Source organism: Macaca fascicularis, chromosome 10 (genome assembly GCF_037993035.2).
Source record: "Macaca fascicularis isolate 582-1 chromosome 10, T2T-MFA8v1.1".
Lineage (NCBI taxonomy): Eukaryota > Metazoa > Chordata > Mammalia > Primates > Cercopithecidae > Macaca > Macaca fascicularis.
Window position 1 is genome coordinate 113,513,596 of NC_088384.1, and position 13,756 is coordinate 113,527,351.

The window sequence follows — 13,756 nt, forward strand, 5'->3', positions numbered from 1 at the left end:
CTGAGCAGTGAGGGGCACGGAGGGCCCACTGTGGAGATGGGAGATGGGGGAAGAGCAGGTATGAGGGAGCAAATTCTGAGTCCTGCTTTCGACGTTGCATTCGTCTGCAAGACTGCTAGCTAATTCCTGAAAACGGGGCGGCTTAAAGCAGCAGAAATTTAAATCCCAAATCAAGGTGTGGGAAGGGCTGTTTCCTTCTGGAGGCTCTGAGGGAGAATCCATCCCAGCCTCTCTTCCAGCTTCTGTGGGCACCAGAGGTCCTTGGAGCTCCTTGGCCTGTGGCCGCGTCACTCAATCCCTGCCACCGCCTTCACACGGCCTTCTCCCTGCGTCTCGGAGTCTCTTCTTTCTCCTACAAAGATACCAGTCATTGGATTTAGTGCCCAACCTAATCCTATATGACCTCATCTGAACTAATTCCATCTGCAAAGCCCCTATTTCCAGAGAAGGTCACATTCTGAGGTTCTGGATGAACATGAATTCTGGGGGACACTGTTGCACACGGTGCAGATGTGGTAAGATTAAGATGTGATGGAGGCCGAGACGGGCGGATCACGAGGTCAGGAGATCAAGACCATCCTGGCTAACACGGTGAAACCCCGTCTCTACTAAAAAAATACGAAAAACTAGCCGGGCGAGGTGGCAGGTGCCTGTAGTCCCAGCTACTCGGGAGGCTGAGGCAGGAGAATGGCGTAAACCCGGGAGGCGGAGCTTGTAGTGAGCTGAGATCCAGCCACTGCACTCCAGCCTGGGCGACAGAGGGAGACTCCGTCTCAAAAAAAAAAAAAAGATTAAGATGTGATGATGAGCCCGCCTGGCGCTCCTGAGAAGGTGGTGGGCCCTGAGCTGGAGGTCAGCAGGTGGTCCAGGCTGGAAATCGAAATTGGGAGTCATTGTCTTAGCCACTGTCCTGGATGTGACACTGAGGAGGGAGGGTGCACAGAGAATAGGCAAGAGGTCAGAGTCCGGGGCCCCCCCAGGCACCTGTCAGAAGCACCTGGGGATTTTGAGGTGGTAAGAGCTCCCCAGGGCATGTGGGGGTGCAACTTGCATGAGCACCCCTGATTAAAGCTGGGTCGTGTGTGGGACCCAGTGGCTCTCTGATGGCTGTTACATAGAAGTAGATCAGTGCCTCCCAAAAGGACAGGTGTGAGTGGCTCTTGCCATTGATTCTGATGAGCCTCCTCCTCCTCAGAGCAGGGTCTTGCAGGGCTGTGCTTGCCTCCTGGATCTCCTCACCGTTGGCAGGGCCCTTGGAACCTCTGGTAGCCAAAGAGATTGTGTGTGCATACAATGGGCAGGACAGCAATTTGACATTCAAATTTGTTCTCTCAGCCCACCAGCCGCTGGGCCCCGACTTGAATGGGCTTTGTAAATCAGATGACAAGGAGCAGTGTTCTTTCAACCGCCATTACCCTCCAGCCTGGCCTTGTGCTACTACCTCACACCCATCCCCCATGACACCTTGGCCACACACAGGCTTTCTTGGGTTGTCTCAAACATGTTGAGCTCCTTTCAAACTTGGTGGCCTTTGAATGCATTCTTTCCTTTTTCTGGGAATCCTGTTTTCTTCCCCTATTCCTCTCTGGCTGACTTGGATCCACCATTCAGTCTTCAGCTTCATTGTCACTTTCTCCAAGAAGCCTTCCGTGATTGCTCTTCCCCCTGACCCTGAAGCTTGGGCTTGCCCCCTGTTATAAGTTCTCATAGTTCCAATGCTTTCCCATCATTGCACACATCAGAATCTATTTAAATAATTATTTCTGCAGTTATTTGTCAATTATGTCTCTGTTGCTAGGATATAGGGACCTTGCCCGTCTTGCCTGCCATGTCGCCCCCAGCACCTATGACAGGGTGTGGCTCACAATAGCTGGTCACTAACATCCGCTGGTGGAGGGATGGGTCTGGCTGGAGGGGAAGGTTTGGTTCAGTGCCCTGGGGTCAGGGGATATTCCTGATCGTGGCACAGCTATTTGAGAGAGGCCGCAGCATCTGATACAGAAAATAAACCAGCCAGTTGGACCACTGGACATCTCAGTCACTGCCACCACGTCCACAGCCATTGCAGAAGGGGCAGCTCACTCAGGGTGGCCATGTGTGTGGAGACTTAATCCTGCCCCTATGGTGCAGATATTGAACCATGAGTGGGCATCTGACCTAGGGGTATCCAATCATTGGCACCAACAGATGACCTGAGCCAATCCAAACTCTCTTAGGGATTTAAGAAGCCCTGGGAATATAATGCAGATGACGAGATGATAGCAGGGTGTGACGCTGACGGTTTCTGGGGCAGAGGCAAGCCAGGCAGGACATGTTGGCCACCTCTTTGGTGCTCCCCAGGCATGCCAGGCACATTGCAGCCCCAGGGCCTTTGCACTGCCTGGAAGGCTCTTCCTGTGGCTGCATGGCTCGCACCCTCACCTCCTAGGTCTTTGTTCTCATGTTCTCTTTCCAGTGAGGTGTACACTGACCACCCCTCCCACCAATTATAAACTTAATTCTCCCCCATGAACACTTGACTTCTCCCCATCATTTGCATCCCCATCTGACATACTTGACTCTTTTTTTTTTTCTCATAGAGATGGGAGGGTCTCGCTGTGTTGCCCAGGCTGGTCCTGAACTCCTGGTCTCGTGTGATCCTCCTGCCTTGGTCTCCCAAAGTGCTGAGATTACTGGTGAGAGCCACTGCGCCCAGCCCTTTCTTACTCTTGATTGACTTTCTTTCCTCACTAGAATATAGGGAACATGGCTCGAAGAGGGGCCATGAGCATGGTCTGTGGAGTCTGGGAGACCTAGGTTCAAATCCCAGCCTTGCCACTTTTTATGTGTGCGACCTGGGTGAGGGACTCTCTCTCGGGGCCCCGGTTTCCAACTCAGCCAGGGTCACAGTGGGAGGCTGTCATCGAGGCTAAGGTCAAGGCAGGTGAAGGTGTTTTGTCAACTGGGAAGAGTGGATGGGTTTGCAGAGTTTGCCCTTTATTCTAGAAAGGAAAAAATGTATGAAGCTTCCAGATGGGAACTTTCTGTCCCTGCATGTTCCCTGCAGATGCTCCATGGGGATGAAGTTCAGTATTTCTTGTGGAAAGTCATTTCTCATCTCTCGTTGTGATTCTCTACAGAACTGAGGCTTCCTGGGTGCTTTGCATTGCAGCCAGCCACGTTCCAGGGAGGGGGTAGCCCCTTGAACCGGAAGTCCTAGATTGAATCCTGGGATTGTAACTCTGCAACTGCACCAGACCAATCTGGTTCAACTTTTATGTAACAAAGTTATGAGTTGTTTTCAGTTGCCGTGAACCCCCAGGTTGAAGGTCGCATAACCTGGGCGTGCCCAGATAACCAAGCATGCAGCCAGGGACGGAACCTAAGTGCTTGAGCCAGGATGCGGGGACTGAATTAAGAAGTGGACATTGCGTGGCAGGATCCAGGATCCAATCAGATTGAGCCCTGGCGTCACCCCAGGGCAGGATCCAATCAGATCACACCTCCTGGCATCACCTCATGGGAACAGCCAATCAGATCACACCTCATTATCCTACGCTTATAAAACCTGACCTAGCCCTCAGTTGGGAGACAGATTTGAGTGTTTCCTCCTGTCTCCTTGCCATCGGACTCACAATAAACCTTTCTCGCTGCAAAATCTCAGTGCCTTGGTGTTTGGCTTTTTGCTGCATGTGGGCAATAGACCCAGTTCGGTTCAGTGACTGACCTAGTTGGCAGTGAGCTCAGCACATGACGCAGTGGCTCAGGACTCCACTCAGCAAGTTCTCTGGGACTGCGTCCCTTTATTGTCCCATTTTCCAGGGAGGAAACCAAGGCTCACTGTGGCGAAAGGGATGCCCGTGGTCACAGCTAGTGAGTGGAGGAGCGAAACCTCCAACCCAGGCGTGTGGCATACTCGACCCTGAGCACCAAAACATTCTTGCTAGAACCATGACAACAACGTCAACAACGACAAATAACAGTGACTAGGTGTTTGCCATGTGCCAGGCATTGTCCTAAGTGCTCCATGGGAACCATGATGACCATCCCATGAAGGAAGTGCTCTTTCAGATCCCATTTTGCAAATGAGGAAACCAAGGCTAGCAAGCAGTCAGATTGGAATGGGAGCCCAGGAAGCCCGCCTGCAGGAGCCGAGAGCTCACCACTGCACCGTGCTGTTTAGTGGACTGTTCTGTCCTCTGATCCCGGCCGACAGGCTCTCCTAGGTTCTGGTGGTAAGAGTTATATTGATTTCTATGATATGTAACAAATTATCACAAGCTTAGTGGCTTCGACAACACCGATTCATTATCTGTTTTAATGAGTCACGAGTCTGGCACGTTCTAGCTGGGTCCACTGCCCAGGGTCAGACAAGGCTGCAGTCAAGGTGGTGGCTGGGCTGCATTCTCATTTGGAGGCTCGAGTGGGAAGAACTCACTTTCGAGCTCCCTCTGGTTGATGGCAGGGTTCATTTCCCTGCAGCTATAGGACTGAGGTCCCTGTGGTTTGTCCAGCTGTTGGCTGGGACTGCTGTCAGTTTCTAGAGACCACTCACAGGTCCTTATCACATGATCCCTCCTGGGACCCTTTCACACTTCCAATCTCTGACTTCAAGAAAGGTTCAGTTCCTTTTAAGAACTCACCTGCTTAAGCCAGGCCCACCCAGAACCACCTCCCTTTTTAGGAACTCCAAGTTAACTAAGTAGTAATTTTCTCAAGGCATGATACACCACCATGTCTACAGTCCTGCCCACATTTCAGGGAAGGGGGTTATACTACAGCAGGGGCCGGGATTCTGGGCCATCTTAGAATTCTGCCTCCCACAAGGGATGGGGGCCTTTCTGTGCTGTGAAGGAAGACAAGGGTTCTCTCTGGAAGGATTCCCAGCCACAGTGCCTCAGAAAGAAAAGTTAGCAAGAGGCATGGGCCCCTTTCCAAAGCCTCCCCTCAGCCGGCTTTGGGAATTTCTCCAAGTCTTGGGCACTGTGAATCAAGTGTGGATTCAGCTCCTGTGTGGCTGTAACCTTTGCAAGAGAGGGAGAGAGCGCACTGCTAAGGGCGCTTTCTGTCTTGAGTGACACAAAACCAGACTCCACTGACTTAAGAAAAACGATTTGTGTGTAACTGAAATGGTCTAGGTGCTGGCTGGCTTCAGGCACAGATGGATCCAGGGGCTCAAAGGCTGTCATCAGGACTTGATTTTTCTCCATCGCTTACTCTCCCATCTTTTTCGGTCAGATTCAGCCCAGGGCTTACCTCCTCCCACCTCCCCTTCCAGTAGAAAGTCAGATTCTTTCTTCCCGATAGGGGCACAGAAGTAACTCCTGTTGGACTGATGTGAGTCATGTTCCCATCCCTAAGCCAGTCACTGAGGCCTGCGGGATGAAATAATCGGATTGGCCAGGACTGAGTCACATGTCTACCTTGGACTTTGAGAGTGGGGTTTTCCCTGCCCAGACTGCTGGAATTCAAGTTGTGGTGGTGGTGGGGGGGTCCTCTCAGAAAATCCTGAGTGCTGTTTTCAGAAAGCGTGGTGATGCACACCTGGGGTGGGGTGGCAGAAACAACAGTTGTCTTCCCCAATATGGCGAGAAAGTGGAGTGGTGTAAGCACCTCCCCATCCCACACCATCCAGGGGCCAGAGGCGACTGAGGGGATTATGAAGCCAGTGGGGCTGTGGGCGGGGGATGGGGGTGAGCGGGGAGGGGGAACTAGTAGCCCCTCCCTGAGGTGGCTGAATAGAGGGAGGGGCAACAGAAATGCAATGGTCTCAGGGGAAGAAGGAGCCTTCCCAAGACTGGGAAGGGGAGGGGTCTATGACTGCGGAGACTGTTTCCTGGGGGCAATGTCTCCCAGGGGCACTGGCTTCCCCCAGTGTCAGGGACTCCGGGTACCGCCAAGTTCTCCAGCCTCAGCTCAGCCAGAGGCTGCAGATCCGCCCTGTCTGGGGATCACCAGCCTCTGACAATGAGCACTTCAAGGTGGACAGTGTGAACCGAAGACCAGCCAGCACCTGCAGTGTCCCACCTGGGGCAGGACCGTGACTCTCTACATTACCTGGGGGCGGTGGGGCAGGCCTGGCTGTGTGATTTGTAAGGCCCAGGGCAGAATGAAAATGCGGAGCCTCTGGTTCAAAACGATGGAGGATTTCGAGGCCGGGACAGCAGAGCCTCAGAGCAAGGCGGCACTCTGAGCTCAGGGCCTGTGGGGCTGCCTGGCAATTCCCTGTGGGAAATCAAGTTTCATCTGGCTTAGAAAAACAGTCAAGTGATGCCTCCTGCCCTCACTGGGGTGTCCTTTTTACCCCGGGCACTTCTCCTGGGCTCCTGCCCTCCTGGCACTGAGGTAAGAGGAGACACACGAAACCTTGCTGGCCTGGCCAGGAGGAACCCAAAGCCGTCGTTTCAGACAGACGAACCTGAGCCGGACGTGAACCTGGGTTCAGACCCTGCCGTTGCTGTGGGTCAGCGGCTGTTCCGCCTGTGGAGCAGCATCGGGTGGGCGCTGCCTGGCACTGTGGCTGTGAGGAGAACTTCTGCATGGCATGGGTGTACTTCACAGGGGGTGCGGCCCCTCTGTAATCGCTCTGCAGTCTGGGCGCCCTGTGATGGGGGCCTGGTCCTCGTCCGCAGCTGTCTAGGCTGGCTCCGGTGTGAGGTGAGGAGTTAACCCCCACCCTAGGTTCCCTCGCTTCTCTTGCCACCCACCTCCCCACCACCAGCCCCTGACTGCCTCCCTGCTGTCGCCAGGGTCCCTTTGCTTTGTGCTGAGGGGATCCTGCCACCTCCCCCTCCCCTATGTGCCCCATCTGAAGGCGTCCCATGGGTCCCCAGGAGTAATCGGGCAGGAGCCTTCCCCAGCGCACATCCCTGAGTCTGCGGGCAGGGGCCTGTCCTGGCCGCCATTGGTCAGAGGCGTCGCAGGGCTGTCCTGGGAATGTCCCCAGAACAGCAGTGTCCTTCCAGTGCTGGGTTCCATCCTACAGCGTGGTTAATGGGCGTGTAGAAGGCACAACGTGCCCAGCTGCTGCCCAGAACAGAGTGGACGTTGCCTGGCTGGGAGCTGATTCTCTTCTGGGACTGCGAGATGCAGAGAAGTACCATGGGGAATGGCTGACAAGCGTGCTGGCCGCAGGCCAGTGCCTAGCTTATCTCCTGTAGCTGCCTGGTGACAATCTGACTTTTCCCAGAGCTCCTCCCACTGTCCTTCTTGACAGTGGGGTGGGTCACTCTGACCTCTTGATTGATTTGCACTTTGACCAAAGGGGAACCGCGGGGGAGGCTGGAGAAGCCAGGCCTGAGGTGAAGGCATCTGTTGAAAGCCATCTCTGGGTTGCACTGTCTGAAAGCCAAGCGATGCCTGAGTGAGGCCGGCTTTGTGGGCGTGTGACTTGGGTGGTCATATAGACACCTGCACTCCAGAAGGACCCCACGTGCCAAAGGACCTCATGGCTGGTTTAATGCCATGGTCGCTATTGGTTTAAGGCTCCCTTTGAACAGGGACCTTTCTTTTTCATTTTGCACTGGGCCCTGCAAATTACACAGCCGGTCCTGGCCCTCGGCGGCCCCACCACGGGTTTCTTACCAACAATTCGGTAATGTCTGTTTTCTCCCAAGCGACGCCCCTTGTTGTGGCCTGCTGGGGGCAGTTCATCCATTCTGGTTCAGAGTCAGTCCTGAACCCAGGCTGCAGAGCCCGGAACCTCCTAGTCCACAAAGGGCAGAAGTTCCTTCTGAGGAGGCAGGGAGAGGACAGGGTGTGCTGTGCCCACATCCTCCTCCCCTCCCTAGACAGCATAAGTCCCCAAAGTGCTTGGGATGGGGGGTGACCATCCACAGGGATGCCTCGGTGGGGACCACACGTGGTTAGTGCCAGGATCTGGCCTGGACCTTGGCATACATCCCCTCCTGGCCTCCCTGGGGACGGGAGGGACGGACTGTGCCAGGGTTCCCAGGGCTGGGTTCTAAGGGAGCTTTTTAAAACAACTTCCTGGTCCGGAAAGAGGAGGACACCAATTAAGTGCCTGGCTGAGGCCTGAGACCCAGATGGCCTTGAGTCCAGTCTTTCACTTAAAGTCCAAGTTTCCAAGAACCTGTCAAAGATGGTAAGTGAGGACTGACTGTACATGACTTTTGTGATGGAAGAGAGGGAGAGGAAGAGAAAGGGTTTTTACCCAGTGGAAGGGGATGAGTCCTGGCCCGAATCCTGGCTCTGCTCTGGCTGGGACTCAGGACCTTGGCTTTCTCCTCTTGGAAGCGGGGCTACTGACAGTTCCTGCTCGACGGGGTAGTGTGAGGAGGCAGAGGGCCTGTGCCCATGGGAGCTCGGACCCTGTGGATTCTCTGTTACTTGAAATATAGCCAAGTTGGGATCTTTCCAGAGACCCCTCAATCTGGGACTCCTTCCAAAGGACACACCTTCTGACACTGGAAGAAGCTTTCCAAAGAGCTCCCCAAAGGTGAGGAAAAACACACACCACAGTTTATTTACAAAGAAGTGGGATTTGGGGAAGAAAGACTGGAAAGGAAGTTTCCATTTTTTGCTTTCTATACTTCGGTATCTCTGAGCGCCCTGGGGCTCCTTGAGCAGTTCAAGGGGTGACCTTGAACTTTGAAGAGGAGTCGAAAGGCAGTAAAGAGAATCCTCGTTTATGCCTCACTTCCCTTGAATTTCCCATAATGTTATCATCCTCCTCGATGACCAGGGTACATTTGTCCAGACTAAGAAATCAACATTGCTACATTACGATTCACTAAATTCCAGACTTTATCTGGAGTTGACCAGTTTCTCCCTAATGTCCTCTTTCTGTTCCAGGATCCCATCCAGGGCACCACATACCATTCAGTCATCACGTCTTCTTAGGCTGCTCTGGTCTGTGAGAGTTTCTTACCATTCCTTGCTTTTGATGAACTTGACCGTTTCGGGGAGTACACCTCAGATGTTTTGCGAAATGCCCTCCAATCTGATGTTTTCATCATGGTTAGACCAGGATGATGGGTTTCTGTCACATCGTATCAGTAGAGGGTACATAATACCCACATGGCCTTGTTTTTACTTTTAAGAAATTCTGGAAATGTCAACGATACTGCTTATTTCTTATGGGATGTGTGTCTGTATCTCAGCCATCATATGTGGTAAGATGGTAACATCGCACTATCCTGCAATCTGTCTCACTCAATCTCAGAGTCGTGGAGGTCCCACGCCAAAGGGACCCCTGTGGTTCACTCTGAGGGAGGCTGATGGGGATTGGCTATGGTCCCCTGGAACCTGCGAATGTGACTGTATTTGGGAAAAGTGTCTTTGCAGATATAATTTAGGATCTCAAGATGAAATTCCCCTGGATTAATGTGGGCGCCAAGACCAAATGACAAGTGTCCTTAGGAGAGAAGAGAAGAGGAGACACACACAGGAGCAGCCTACTGAAGTCACAGGCAGAGATTGGAGCAATAGGGTCACAAGCCTGGGACACCTGGAGTCCCCAGAAGCTGGAAGAGCCCAGGAAGGATCCTCCCCTAGAGCTCTGGAGGGAGTGTGACTCTGTCTACACCTTCCTTGTGGACTTCTGGCCTCCAGAACTGTGAGATAATAGGTTTCATGCAACCCACTTGGTGGTGATTTCTTACAGTAGACATGGGAAGCTAATACAGGCACCATAAATTGCTATTATTATTATTCCACCTGTCCTTCGAGCGAAGTGCACATCCCCGTCTCAGCTGAGTGTAGCACGGCGGGGCTGTGTGCCAACTCCCCGTGACCATCGACAGCACAATGTTAACATTTTCCTGCACTCCGGGTCCTCTGGCTCTGCCGGCCGCCTTCCTGCAGGCCCTGTCTCTGGCGGGTGTGGCGCCCCCATCGCTACCTCCCTTGCTACATGATCTTTGAGGAAACTTTTCTGACATCCTGCAATCTGTCTTGACCAATTTCCTTGATGAAATTAGACCTCGTCACAAACATTGAACGATGCAGCGGCCTGATTTCCTGGAGGTTGTGCCTCCCCCCCGGGTGTGTAGAAAACCGTCAGGCTCAGCCAGGCGTGGTGGCTCACATTTATAATCCCAGCAGTTTGGGAGGCTGAGGCGGGTGGATTATGAGGTCAGGAATTCAACAGCAGCCTGGCCAACATAGTGAAACCCCATCTCTACTAAAAATACAAAAGATTAGCTGGGCGTGGTGACAGGTGCCTGTAATCCCAGCTACTCGGGAGGCTGCGGCAGGAGAATCGCTGGAATCCAGGAGGCAGAGGTTGCAGTGAGTGGAGGTCGCGCCATGTACTGCAGCCTGGGCGACAGAGTAAGACTCCGTCCCCCCCCCCAAAAAAAAAAAGAAAGCTGTCAGGCTGAAACGGGGGAAGCTGGTGGAACGCTCTGGTGTGTGTCCTGGGAACTAAGTCCCAGGGACTTCCAAGGCACAGCCTCCAGTTCACACAGGCAGGAGAAACCAGAGGGTACAAAAGAACGTTTCGTGTCTTTTGGGGGAAATTTGGCTAAAAGTGAGTCCTCAGGGGAGATGCTAGTGGGGAAGAGACCAGGGTTAAGAACTTATTCTGAGGGCGACAGAGCTGCCACAAAGCTCGCTCCACTGAGTACTAGCCACTGACCTTGAGCAAGTCACTGACCTTGAGTGAGCCACTGAGCGGGCAAGCCACCCGCCTCTCCAAGCCTCCCTGTGTTGGTCTGCAGAAGGGGATAATAATGGTACTGATAGCACAGGGTTGTTGGGAAATGCGAGAGAGATGATGCTGACATACTATGGAGCCCTGTGTGTTGGTGCTGACCCAGCGCCCACTGGAATTGTGCAATTCATCACTCTGGACATGAAGGGAAGGCAGCCTGGCGTGCACCAGCTCTGGCTCACTTGCTGTACTACAAAGGACACCTGCTGGGACTACTACTCGGGTAGTTTAGGGTGAAATCACCCAGACCAAGGAATCCGCCGCTTTCCAATCCAGAGAGCGACTTGGCATAGCCCGACTCCTTCCTGCTGCCCTCCAGACCCTGCGCAGGTCCTTTGGGTTGTAAATACTAGGCATCAGAGGCTGAAGATTCCCGGGCTGACCACCCCTGGCTCCTTATCTCTCCACCGCCCATGGCCAAATCCTCTGCTCTATATTTTCACTTGGTTTCTTGTGCCCAGGCCTCCTGGTCCGGATCTCCTTCCCTCCTGGCCCAGACTCTCCAAAGCTCACCTTCCCATCTGCAAAATGGTGCAGGGTTGCCGTGAGGATTGTGTTCCAGAAGTCCTTCTTTGCTTGCTTGGGGTGTGGATGCAGGAAGGGTCCTGCTGGCATGAGTGACTGGTCCCCTACTGCTACCCAGGCCAGGCAAGGACTTTCGTGACCCACCAGGTCATAGTGAGAATGGGCGTCAGCTGCTCCTTGGCAAACACGTGGGATCTCCGTACTGGCCAGGGCTGGGGAACTCTCCAGCTGCCTCGCTGAACACCATCGCCTGGGTCCCGCCTGCCTCAGAAATCCCTTCCCTTAAGCCTTTCGCTCTGAAACACTTTGCCTGAACATCTTCCTGGATTTCCCAGTCCATCCTGATCCTCTCATTCCTCAAACCCATTTCAGGATTCACCTTCAATGACCCAGCCCAGCACCTGGCAGGTTTTCCCTGCATCTTTGTGACTTTCATGGCATTGATTTGAACTTGCCTTTGCTTCCCAGGTGACATAACGAGTATTTTTAAGACCCGCAAGAAGCTTCTGTGTATATTATTTAATCCTCACAATATCCCTGCCAGGTGGTGGCTTGAGTGTTACTGGCCCCATTTCACAGGGGGAAACTGAGGTCCCCAGAACTTAGGCTGCCGCCCAAAGCCATGCAGCCAGTAGGGGGCAGAAGTGGGGTTTTGACCCAGAGCAGTGGCTATTCAGGGCCTGGGTTTCTTTCTGGAGCCTTTCTAGAGCGCTTCGAGCAGGGCAGGGGCTATTTAAGGTGGGTGAGGACCTTCCCTCAGGCACAGAAAGTTGAATCATCAACATAAATACCATTTTCATGCCAAATGAACGCAAAAAATCCATGATGTACAAAATATCAAAAGTCAGGATACAACACTGCCGTTGCCCCCCGCTGCCTCGCTTGCCCTCCCTACATCCAGCCTTGGCTCCAATAAAACATTATTTACAAACACAGATGACCAGCCTGCAGGGCGTTGTTGAACGATTTGAATTTTCATGTAGAAGGTTTGAGGTGTGTTCTCCTTCCCTGCCACCGCATCCCACATTTTTATTATGAAAACTTCCAAGCACGCACAAAAAGAAAAGAGTTAGATAAACACCTGTCTGTCTGTCCTTTTTATCCCCCACCCTGGATCCTAAGCACTTCAGGGCACGACATAGTGCTTTTGACTCAAACTGCTCCAAGCAGGGGCCTTGGAGGGAAGCGGTATGAATACTTTGTACCGAGGTGGTATTTCTGGTCCACCCTGACCCTCTGGGTCAGAATCTGCACTTCTAAGATTCCCTGGCATTCTCCGGCACAGCCAGATTTGAGAAGCGTTGGCATGGCACAGGCTTTGCCAGGAGATGGGACCTGTGTCCACATCCTAGTCCCAGCAGGTTTTGAGTGTTCAGTTTGGCAGTGATTGCTAGGTGCTGGACCGTCTTCTAAGTGCTTCCCATACAAAACTCATTTAATCCTAAATAACAACTCCGTGCCTCTCAACCTGTGATTCTGCTCTCCAGGGGACACTTGGCAATGTCTGGAGACATTTTTGGTTGCCAATCTGGGGGTGGGGCTGGGTGCAGTGGCTGACGCCTGTGATCACAACATTTTGGGAGGCCAAGGTGGGGGGATGAGTTGAGCCCGGGAGTTTGAGACCAGCCTGGGCAATATAATGAAAACCTGTCACTACAGAAAAGTAAAATAAAAATTAGCCGGGTGTGGTGGTGTGCCTCTGTAGTCCCAGCTACTCAGGAGGCTAAGGCGGGAGGATCCCTTGAGCGCAGGAGATTGAGGCTGCAGTGAGCTGTGATTGTCACTGCACTCCAGCTTGAGCGACAGAGAGAGACCCTGTGTGAAGAAAAGGGAATGAACCCAGGGAGGGGATGTTGTTGGCATCTGGTGGGTAGAGGCCAGGAATGCGGCCAAATCCCCCACAGGGCATGGGACAGCTCCACCCCATAGCGGAGAATGATCCAGCACAAATGTGAGTAGGGCCGAGGCTGGAGCACTGTGCAGCTGCCTAGTGAGCTGGTCGCTGTTATGACCTCTGCTTTGCAGATATGGAAATGGAGGCTTAAAGAGGGGAGGGTTCCAGAACCACCACCCAAACGGTAGGTGGAGGGGCTGTGACAGACCCCTCAGAGGGTTGCTGTAAGAATCAAATGGGTCCTTTGATCAATTTTTTATGAAGCAGCTACTCTGTGTTAAGTCCTAGGATCGTGTAGTTCAGGGCTGGCACACAGTAGGCATTCAATAAATACTGCTGCTCATCATAACAGAGCTGCACACCATTCATTGAGCACTCAGGAAGGACATCGTGGGATTGTCCGTGAGGCTCCAGTGACACTGTTCCAGTTCTGTTGTGTGGTGTTCCCATTTGGCTTCCAGCAAACACAGGATGTCCTTGTGGGCAGCTTGCTGGTGCTTCCCTGCTCTTTGGCACCAAGTTACAGCTCTCTGTGCAGAGCCAGGCTGCCCAGCGTGCTTCTGGAACCCTTGGATTCACATCCCGGGCTACATCCCAGCCTAGCCCATCTGCTGTCCCACCAGGGATGTGCATCTCCGCAGGGTATCCACGGTGCTGTTTGTAAACCTCAGGAAGCCTGATTC

General features: G+C 53.1%; 1 protein-coding gene across 3 annotated transcripts in view; it reads left to right on the plus strand.

The window, feature by feature from the left end:
* The window catches only part of RBM38 (RNA binding motif protein 38), a 92,733-nt gene that overhangs the window by 64,841 nt on the left and 14,136 nt on the right, over window positions 1–13,756 (plus strand). The window contains exons 5-6 of one of the 3 annotated variants that reach the window (XR_010578742.1): window positions 2,580–2,675; window positions 3,120–3,637. The exons of 1 other annotated variant lie outside the window; for it this stretch is intronic. The gene's annotated coding sequence lies outside the window, so the exon portion shown is untranslated. Of the gene's footprint in view, window positions 1–2,579; window positions 2,676–3,119; window positions 3,638–13,756 lie in introns of those variants that run through there. One more of the 3 variants, XR_010578741.1, reaches the window with a different exon arrangement.